This window comes from Ochotona curzoniae, unplaced genomic scaffold (genome assembly GCF_017591425.1).
Source record: "Ochotona curzoniae isolate NIBS_2020 unplaced genomic scaffold, NIBS_Ocur_1.0 scaffold_461, whole genome shotgun sequence".
Lineage (NCBI taxonomy): Eukaryota > Metazoa > Chordata > Mammalia > Lagomorpha > Ochotonidae > Ochotona > Ochotona curzoniae.
The window spans coordinates 10845277-10856426 of NW_024467120.1; the positions used below are offsets into that span (position 1 = coordinate 10845277).

At 44.1% G+C, this 11150-nt stretch overlaps 1 long non-coding RNA gene across 1 annotated transcript in view; it reads left to right on the plus strand.

The window, feature by feature from the left end:
* LOC121147819 overlaps positions 1-9665 on the plus strand; it is a 31726-nt gene extending 22061 nt beyond the window's left edge. The window contains exons 2-4 of the long non-coding RNA XR_005882473.1: positions 8041-8139; positions 8231-8309; positions 9459-9665. This is a non-coding gene — a long non-coding RNA (uncharacterized LOC121147819). The remainder of the gene's footprint in view (positions 1-8040; positions 8140-8230; positions 8310-9458) is intronic.
* The last annotated feature ends 1485 nt before the right edge of the window (positions 9666-11150 follow it).

Sequence of the window (11150 nt, forward strand, 5' to 3'; positions counted from 1 at the left end):
CAAGAAAGCCTAAATACTCATGGCCTGGGAAAGCAGTTGAGAATGACCCAAGGTCTTGGGACCCTGCACCTGCGTGAGACACCTGGAAGAGCTCCTGGCTTTGGACTGGCTCAGCTCCAGTCGTCGCGGTTGCTTGAGTGAACCACTGGATGGAAGATCTTCCTCTCTGTCTTTCCTCCTCTCTGTATATCTGCCTTTCCAATAAAAATATAAGTCAGGGAATATAATATAAAAGATGAAGTCAGGGAAGTTGGGTCTGATTTCATTCCCAACTTTCCCAGGGGGGCTGTTCCCATCTAAGCAAGAAGTACCCATGGTGCCTCTTCCTGAGCCTGGTGTCTGGGATAAGAGAAAATTCTGCAGGAATAATTCACTGGTGGACTAAGGGCTTCAATTCCTTTTGTGTCCACCACCACATTTTAGTAACTCTGACTGTTGGCAAGAAGGCCCTTGGGGAAAGATAGGGAACTGACACTCCACCTGGTGGTCGGAGTGGTGGGTTGACAGATTTTCATCAAGAATGGGTGCAGTAAAAATTAAGCACTTGAGAATGGTTTATTGTTTCAGAAGTTTTTCAAAATGTTGCCAACAAGACCCTTACTATAACAAAACACCCTTATTTTGGAGGCCAGATGCCTGGATGACTACTCTCCTGTTCAAAGTCACAAAGTTTTGAAAATTTTCTTTAGTAGACCTCATGGTATTCCTCATTATACAGTTGCAATACCCATGAATTTCAGTTTCCACAATGTAGTTAGGTAACATGAGTCCCTCAGCAATATTGTTACAATGCCCATACGTAACAGCATGAAGCATAAGTTGCACTTCCAGCTCTCCCCCTGTGAATCACAGGAAGGTAGATGGCATAATGACCAGTGACCAATCACATTGCTTACTCTAAGTCCATCTGTGATTGGTCACTGAGCATCTGCGTTTGTGTTGACAGCAAAGCATATAGTTGTGTTACCTCCTTATCTCTCAGAACTAAAACCATGTGGCATCTTACAAAATTGATAACAGGGAATTGGCCAACAAAGATGACAATGCAAACATGAAACACAAAGTCAGATATATAGAGAGGAAGATCTTCCATCCAATTGTTCTCTCCCCAAGGGGTGGCAAATGCTAAAGCTGAGCCAATCCAAAGCCAGAAGCCTGGAGCTTCATCCAGGTCTCCCATGCAGGTGCAGGGTCCCAAGGCTTTAGGCCGTCCTTGACTGCTTTCCCAGGCCACAAACAGGGAGCTGGATGGGAAGTGGGGTTGCCAGGATTAGAACTGGTGCCCATATGGAATCCCAGCGCTTTCAAGGTGAGGACTTTAGCTGTTAGGCTACTGCTGCTCCACTTTTGATCCAGCTCCACGCTAACATGCCTGGAAAAGCAGCAGAGGATGGCCCAAGTCTGTGGGCCACTGTACCCAAATGGAAACCCCAAATGAAGCCTCTGGCTTCAACCTAGCCCCAGCTGTTGTGGCCATTTGTGGGAATCAATCAGCAGATGGGAAAGCCTCTCTCTTCCCTTCCTCTTCTCCCTCTCTCTGCCCCTCTCCATCTCCCCCTCTCTCTGCCTTTCAAATAAACAAATAAATCTTAAAAAAAAAAAGAACCATCTTTCAATATTGGGATGGGGGAAGATTAGCCACCTGGAATGTCTGCTCAAATAAAAGCAATCTCAACTCACACAAATGAGGCAGAAGAAATCCTAGAAGACTCGTAGCCAATCCCCTGACAAAAACAGCAATTTCCTCTTCAGAAATTGTGGCTGAAAACCAGTCAGACTTCTGTCTGCATTACTCCAGGGAACTTGCCTCATCTTCAGAAAATCTGACTGCATCTTTTCATTCACATTCTGAAACAGTCAGTTACATGCTAGGGAATCCTTTGCTCCATAGAACATTTGCAGCTGAAAGGCTAGAGATTAATACAGCTTCATTGCAGAAAGAAGATCTGGAGCACCAGTATGTGATCAGCTATGTACACATGCCATTGCTTTCAGTTGGAACAGAATGGCCACCTAATGAGGAATCATCTACTGGTTGTGGGAACTGACACCTGATTGTAGTGAAGGTGAGCATGCGGACAGAAGGCCCCTCTAGTTTTGAGGGTAACCTCCCTATGTGTTTGATTCAAAGCTATCGTATTGCATCCTCTTTAGGAATTACTAGAGCACCTAGAAAATATGGGGAAAATATGCACAATCCTACACCAATTCAAGATTAAACTTTTGCATTTTTTGTTCTGACCTACCCTTGCTCAAAAGCACACAGAGGTTTAAACAGCTGTGTGCACAGGATTTCTACTTGGTTTTCAGAATCACCGTCACTTTCTTACTATCCATTCCAACTCTCTCTCTTGCCAATAGAATTTTGATTTTGCTCCAAGTGGCAATGTGCTCAGCCCCAGGGTGATAATCATTCATGCTCACCCTGTGGCCCCTCCTCATCTCACAGCTGGGGAGTTTGTGAACCAGTTTTGGTCAGAGAGATTCCAGGGGATGTTTCCTGGGGCTCCTTCTGGAAAAGCGCTCACCTCCATCATACAAGGAACTTTCCTTGCACCTTCTTCTTGTGCTGATCATAGGTATGCTGGTTAGAGTTTTCACAGTCACCTGTAACCAGGGGCCAAGGTTCAAGAGAAGGCTCAGAGGTGTTTGCTCTGGACCGAGATTAGACCTTGGATTTCTAATTTAATAGAAAATAAATTCTTTTTGATTGAGCTACTGAGGTCAGATTGTTACTTGCAACTGAATAGAATCCTGGTTGATGAAAGCATTTTTTCCACTTAATTTCTTCATTATTCTCTGCAATAATTCATAATATTGAGTTTTGTTGGTATGCTATAATTTAGGCCCTTCTGTTGTTGATCATTTAGGCTATTTTCAGTCCTATCATGTGACAGGTGATGCTCCCACCCAACATATTTGTGCACTCAGGTTTTTATTTTAATCAATACTATGTTCAAGGTTGTGAATATTTGTGGTTCTCAAAATGTTTTCATCAAATTCCCCTTCCAAATGATTGCATAAATGTACAGTGTTTGCAATTGTATATAAATAAATCCATTTCAATATCATTCTGTCAGCACTGGGTACTGTTATTATTTGGGGGGGGCTCATTTTTGAGGTATTAAGATCTTCCAGTTTTCTTAGATTTTTGTATCCTAATTTCCAAGGGAAAAAGACACAGCTTAATCTGCTGATTCTTAGCTGATACCTAACATTACAGTTTTAGGCTCTATTTTGTTTTTGTTTTTTACTGAACATACTAGTCTACATTGAAATATAAGCTCCCATGTGCAGCTGGATTGGGAAAAATAACTTCTTATATTCTATAGCAAGAACCATAACTGTGATTAACAATAATTAAATGTATCAAAATACTTGGGAGAGAGGATTTTGAATGTTTTTAACACAAAGAAATAATATATATCCAAGGTGATGGGTCAGAGTCTCCTACATGGATGTCTGGAGACAAGTACTTGCAGCATTTTCTGCTGCCTCTATATATCAGCATGAAGCTGGATGAGAAATGCAGCAGCCTCACACACTGCTAAGGGATGTGGGCATTCCAGGCAGTGAGTTAGTGACTGGGTTACATGTAGGGTGGGATGGGGGGAATGTTTCCTTTGAGGCATCTTGCATGTATCATAATGCAGTCCCTATTTCCATCACCAACACTGCTGTGTTATTAGCTCTGAGGGAATCCTTAAGAGGCCTAGGGGTCCTGAAGCATTTCTGACCTGTCAGAAGGCTTTCTCACCATTGTATGCTCCAAAGAGGAAAACACAAATACTAAGAAGGCAGGAGAGACTCAATGGAGGAAACCATGGTGATGGGACATGGTGAATAGGGTTATGGCCACTGTCAGGTGACGCTTTGGGTTTTAGAGTGTAGTGTGGACCAAAGTTTCCTAGTTCTCTAGCCCTGTGCTGATGACTGAAGATACCTGACCCTTCTCTTACAAAAACATACTCAGTAATTTTTGCTGGTCCACAACTGCATGTCAGTACATTGCGTACTGGCAGCCAAGGGAGTGTGCAGCTTTTGCAGTCATTGCACTACCACCAAGAGATGTTAGTGCAGGCAGCATGTGGCTCAGAATAAGAGGGGGCTTGGAACTAGGTCTGAGCTATCTGTGAGAGGTTTTTTTGTACCCATATCTGCACCATCTTTTTGCTTCTTTTTTAAGGCTTTGTGCCAGGCAACAGGAAGTTCTGCCCTAATGTGCTTACCAGCTCTGTCTTCAAGGGGGTCCTTCCCTGAAGTGGCTCAAGACTGAAGAAGATGATGGGGGCTGCTGAAGGGACATGGAAGGGATTAGGATGGTCTAAAAATTTCATTAGGATGGACGAGAAGGTGCCAGAGAGAAGCTATTTGGTAGGATCAACTGAGCTATTTTAAAGGATAGAGCTGTGGAGGGGGGGTGGCATAGGGGATGGGGAGGTGTGGTGTCTAACAGCCCAGGGCCTCTGGCCAGTTAGGTCCCACTTGGCAGCTATGGATCCCTGGAGCTCAGCATACCCTTCCGCAAAGTGAGGCATACTCTGGACTGTGCTGGGAGCAGAGAGAAGCCAGCTGGGCAGAGGGTTGCAGTCCTACACCATCCATGGGGCTCTGTTAACACACAGAATGAAACTCCCAGGCAACCCTCAGTTAACACAGTGAGCTCACTTCCCCCTGCTCGGGAACATCCGTGGGTTATTCTCATTATAGTGGAGCTCCTGGGCCTAATACCTTTCCGGTAAGGCCTCACAGACCCAGCAGGTCTGTGCTGCCTGTCCACTCTGGCTCAAGTTTTCTGCTGCCTTCCCCTACAGGCCCATCTAGCCAGGCATGACTGTGCAGCTCCCTTTGACCTTTCCACGCCATGTGGTTCACTTTGGACCAAGAGGCTCCTCCTTGAAATTCAGCTGCCCCAGGCTCTTGGAAGAATCCATCCCTTCCTTGGTGACCTCTGTGTTTTGTACATGCTTGTGCTGTAGCACTTAGTGTGTTGTTCACAGCTGACCTCCCCACTATACTCCGAGGCCTTTGCAAGGCAAAGCCCTTCAACTTTTCCGCTTGTGGTCCTAGCACACAGCACAATGCAACAACCCCACAGGGTGAATATCTGACAATTGCTAAAATAATGGCATTTCATGGTCTAATGGGCTTTGAAATAGGCATCCATTAGCTGCAATCCTATATATAATCAAGAGACTACCAACTTCTCTCTGGCCTCTCACGGTCTCAAGTGCTGGATTAGCACTCAGCGAGGGCGGATTCAACCCCATGCTGCTCTTGGATTTACTGAAGAGCTTTAAAACTCTCAAAGTGCTGGCTGGCTCAGAACAATGAAATCTGAATCTCTGCATTTGTGCTGCCAAACCTCCCCAGGGGCTTCTAAGGTACAGCAAGGCTGACAGCAATTCTGAGTTAACAGTTCACGGCAGTGAATCACAAACAACTTGTGTTGTGTTCTGTGCAGCTAACACTGGGTTCGGCACATGACATGGGGTGATATTGAGGTGGGGTGGTGGTACTTGGCCACAGGAAGCAGGAGCCTTGGAGTTTCTCTGTTGCATGGGGCTGTCCATCAAGAGACTGCAGTCCTTAGGGCCACCATGTGTGCTGGTAAATGGCCTTGGTTAGGTCAGGGTTCCACAACAGTGGCATTTTGAGCTAGGGGATTCTTCCTTATGGGAGGTTGCATTTTGGGCAGTACGACGTTTGGAAACATCTCTGGCCTCTACCTGTTAGATTCCAACAGCAATCAACACCTCTCCCCTCCATCCAATGTACAACAACCAAGAATATTAGGTACATCCAAATGTTCTCTGGGAATAAGAAAATCGCTTGTGAAGAATCACTGACAGAGCTTCAGGTGGAGTATTTGAATGAGACCCCAGGTGATTGGCATGCACATGAAAGTCTGAAAAGCAAATAATGATCTACAGTGATGGTTCTAAAGGCCTGGCTCCCTGCCAGCAGCAGCAGAAACACCTGGGAGTGAACTGGAAATGTGTATTCATCCCATTCCTCACCCAGACCTACTGAATTCAAAACTGTGTTTTAATAATTTCCCTGAGTGATTTTCATAAATGTTCTAATTTTAGGGCCACTAACTAATCCAGAGAGGAAAGGGAAACGAAGCACTTCCAGCATGGCCTCACGGACCCTGCATGTCTGTGCTGCCTTTCCCCTCTGGCTCCCAGCTTCTCTTGCTGCCTTCCTGACAGGTGCTGTGTAGTAATCTGAAAACTCACAGAAACAGAGCTTGACCTTGGGTTTGAAATGTATAGGCTTCAAGGAAGCCACCCAGCTATAGGCAATTGCAATAGAGACTGGTCTCAGATGTAAGTTAGCCTCTTAAAAATCTTTCATTTCTTTATTTTTGTATATTTGAAAGGGAGAATAATAGGAGAAAGAAATTGAGACAGAAACTGGTTTACTCCAAAACTGACCACAACAATCAGAAATGGGCTATGCTGAAACTAGGAGCCCAGGATTTCATCTGAGTCCCCCATAGGGGTGCTAGGGACCCAAGGAATTGATCCATCACCAGCTTCCTCCAAGGGTCTGCATTAGAGGAAGCTGTGCAAGATGCAGATCTGGACCTCAAACCCACGTGAGCATCACAAACAGTGACTTAACCACTGGACCACAATACCCACCCCTAGGTTGGACTAGATATTCATATCCCTTACTTTAATGACTTTATTCAAACTATTTGCTGTCTCAGATTTTGGATAGAAAATTATTTCCTCACACTTTGTTCTGTGTTCATCAACTTGCTCAACAAAATTCTCAACAAACTTAACAGTTTATCACTTGTAAAACATAGGGGTGCACTGCTGATGAGTTGAGCATAATTCTGTTTACTATCAGACACATGCATAAACCATTACATATTTACAAATTTAATATCAGCAGATATATATATGAACCAGTACATATTTACAAATGCACCCCTCATTTATAGGGTTTTATTTTTGTGTGTGTTATGAATCGTGTTTTATAAAGTTAGTAACTCTGGGCCTGGCACGATGGTTCAATTGGCTAGTGCTTCCCTTAAAGGTGCTAGGATCCTATATGGGCACCAGTTCATGTCCTGGCTGCTCTAGCTCCCATCCGGTTCTTTGCTTGTGGCATGAGAAAGCAGTAGAGGATGGCCCAAGTTCTTGGGACCCTACACTTGCGTGACAGAGACCCGGAAGAAGCTTTTGGCTCCTAGCTTCAGATTGGCTTAGCTCTGGCATTTGTGGACATTTGGAGAGTGAACTAGCGGATGAAGATCGAAAAAAAAAAAGTTAATAACTCTCTAGCTGATATTTCTGATGACTGGTGTTTTGATCCAGGTATTTCTGTAGCAGATTCAGATCTCCAAATCTACCTGAAAACCAACAAGCTAGAATACTATTTCTAAACCAGAAAGATCTGATCTTTTTTTTTTTTCTATTTGAAATTTGTCCTAATGCAATGATCTTGAGCAAAATGGAATTCCACTCAGGCCAAGGTTAGCCAGAAGAGTTGGAAATGGCTTAGAAATAGAATGGGCAATATGGGAGTTTAAATGTAGCAGGCAGTGAAGGTTTTAAGAGGTAACCAGGTCACAAGGGCCCTGATCTAATTTACTCTCATAACCTAACTAATGCTACTGTGAGAGTGGGCTCTCTCACATGGGCAGGCATGAGCTGTTTTTTTCTTCTGTCTTCCATCATGGAATGATACAGCAAGAAGCTCTGACCAAATGCAGAACTCTCAACCGTGTACTTCCCAGGCTGCAGAGCTGTAGGAAATAAATCTCTGACCTTTATAATTTGTCTCATATCTGACACGCTCCTATAGCACACACACGGACTGAGACAACATGCTTGAGGTCTTTCTGCATGGTTTCCCATGGTCCCCAGAAGTCCAAACTCCAGACCATGTTTCACAGGGCCCTTCTCTATCTGGCTCCTACTTATCTTTCTGGTTCCACTTATAAATGAAAGTAGGGGCAAGAAAACTCATAATAAACAACAAACCAAAACCAGAGTCAAAGACAGCTGCTATTTGTTTTAGGACCCTGGTTTACTGTGCAACAGGTAATCTGCACAAGCTCAAGGCTGGCCAGATTGGTTTCCAAAGAGCTGATAATGGCATGGGACTGAGCATCTTTTGGTAAGCATGCATTTTTCCTTTCTGCCTCAGGCTACAGGATGGCTGCACGTGGCAATGAATCACACTCTCTCTTTCTCCCTGTTGATCTTAGAGAGTCAGTGAAAGTTGACCAGGGATCCCTGGCAATGTGGATGCAGATGGCAGTGGGGGACTGTCATCAGCTGCTGACTGTGAGATTTCTAGCCTTAAATACACCTTGCACAACTCCCTGCACTCAACCTTCGTCCTCTTGGCCCCGCCCACTCAGAACCTTTGCATATCCCCAGCACCACGACACTTCTCAACTCTAGCCCTTTAGACAAAGTGGTTTGTCTAGAATGTTCTTTCTGGTGTCTTTTTGCCTAATCAACTCATATCCACTTCATTTTTGGTTAATGGTTGCTTCTTCTCAAATTCATACATGATCCCTGATGTCTAGGAGCAGGCTAGGAGGTGCCCATCTGAGGGTGGGGGGTGGGGAGACTTCTCAGCACTGTACACTGACCATTGGAAGTTTCTCCCCACCACCCCTCCACACCATGCAAGCTTTCAAACACTCTCCCCCCACTGCACTGTCAGGTCCTTAGCAGCAAAGATTGTGTGTTTTGAGCTGTTGTATCCCCGGACCCCACCCATTGCCTGACACATAGTAAATGTTCCAGTAGCCATTTATTAAGTAGATGCACGAAAACATGGCTTGAGAGTTTTGCACTTCTATTTCAATCTATAACCGGTGTCATACATTTTCCTCTTAAACCAGAACAAGTCAATTATATTGAGCTACATTCATTCATATTTTCTTTTTGTGCCTTTTCTCCTTTTGTTCCCCCCCTTTGCTGCTTTTTCTCCTCTGCTCTTCATGGGGCTGTGAGGAACTCTGTTGGAGACCAAGGTCACTCTCAAGGAATTTGATGCTGAGCATGCTGGGTCCCCAGCATCATCCCTAACAGCAAAGAAATATACTCTTGCAGCACTGGCATCCCATATGGGTTTCAGTTGGTATCTTGGCTATTCCACTTCTGATCCAGCTTCCTGTATATTATATGGGAAAGCAGCAGAGGATGGCCCCAAAGCCTTGAGCCCTGTACCCATGTGGGAGGCCCAGAAGAACTTCGTGGCATTGGATTGGCTCAGCTCCAGCCATTGTAGCCATTTTGGAGTGAAAAATCTTCCTCTCTCCTACTGTCTGAAAATCTGCCTTTCCAATAAAAACAAATCTTTAAACCACAATAATTTTAACATGTAAAGCCACTGTAAGCCAAAAGCTCTGGCTAAATAGATGTTTTGGACTTCCTACACTTTCCCATAGAAAACAAAATCTCGATTTCCCATTCTTACAGGTCCTCAGAGCAGCTGCAGAGGCAGTGGGGCGCTTTAGAAACAACCAAGTCTTGGCATCTTATTCCTTTCTGGATCACATTCAAGCCTTCCTCCCTACACCCCCACCATCTACAAAGTTCTCTGACAAGAATGAAAGCAGGTACTTGGCTTCCCAAACATGATGTCCATTAGGGATGCCACATGCACAAGTGACAGGAGCCACAGGGACCTGGTATGTGGCTGGGGTGAAGGACCTCTACAGGGAGAGCTGCCTGAGTATTTTCACAAGGATCCCATGAAACAGCCACCCTGAATGAGGAGTACACTTCATCCAGTCACTGCCAGCAAGGCAGTTGCAGAAGATTCAAGTTGAGAAGTGGTTTGGGATGAGTATTTAGTGCTGCAAATACAATAGTAGTTGGGATGTGCACACTCCATTTTGGAGCATCTGGGTTCAAGTTCTAGCCCCGCTCTTGATTCCAGCTTCCTGCTTCTGGGTACCCTGGGCAGGGGCAGATGGCAACATCTGGTGGAGTCCCTGCCATCTCCCTGTGACCTTGGTTAGGTTCCTGGCTCCACACTTCAACCTGCTCCTTCCTTGGCGTTTGTGAGGGTTTCAATCCTTTCAGGGGATGGGAGATCTGTTTCTGTGTCTCTTCAGTAAATAAATTAAAAAGTGATTTAGGGCAAGGTTATATGTACAATTGCTTCTGCTAACCTTTCTACAGTGAAAATAAAGATTTTTGTTTGTTTGCTTCATAGAGAATTTGGTGACAAAAACATGGAGCATACGTTACAAAACATGTTTGTTATTTGCTTTTGTCTTCAGATAAAGCAAGATTAGATAGCAGAGAAGAAAGATCCTTGAGGCATATTTTGAACTTTCTCATAGGGCTGAGACTTCAAAACTTTGAAACAATTTGTTCCTAATATCCAGTTCTAAACTGCAACACCAGACATTCAGCAATGGAGGAAGAGAATCTAAAGAACACATTTTCCCTCTAGACTTTGAGAGTATCATTGGGTAACAGTACCTCAAGATATTTTTTAACTTGTTTCTCCATTCTACCTATCTTTTTTTCAGAATTAACACATCATTATATGGTCTTTTTTCAAGGCAGCATTTCCAAACCTGTTTCAGTGGGATTGTTCTTTCTGAAGCGTGAGCTGTTTCAAAAAGGTTAAGTGCAAACTTCAGAATCTTATATACTCAAAATTCCAAAATTAAAATGGTAAAAATATTTCGATAAATCTGATCACAAAGTAAAGACTGTGGACATTTACAATTAATCTTTTATTTGCTCTCTGATGAGAGGATAAAGTACCAGGAAAAGCTGCTGGGGTGGCATTTTGTGAGTCCCAGAAACACAACTGTGTGTATTCAGAGGATCTGAACAGCAGTGAAGAGGCCTGAGTAGAAAGGGGCAAAGGCAGTGATGCAGCTGTGGTCTTAACCTCCAACTTAAAGATAATTTCTGAATATGTTGAAATGGCCAGAGAGCCAAAACCACAGTGACAACCCAACCCAGTGAAAAGAAAGGAATGATGAAAGTAAATGGAATGACTGACAAATCCAGATGTTGAATGATGGAGATGAAAAAGAAGAACAGACTAAATTAATGTAACTAAATACAGTGTAATCAGACACACCAAAACATCTCTTTACACCCCACTGTACCCGCCCCTCTGCCCACAGCAGTAATTCTGCGGTG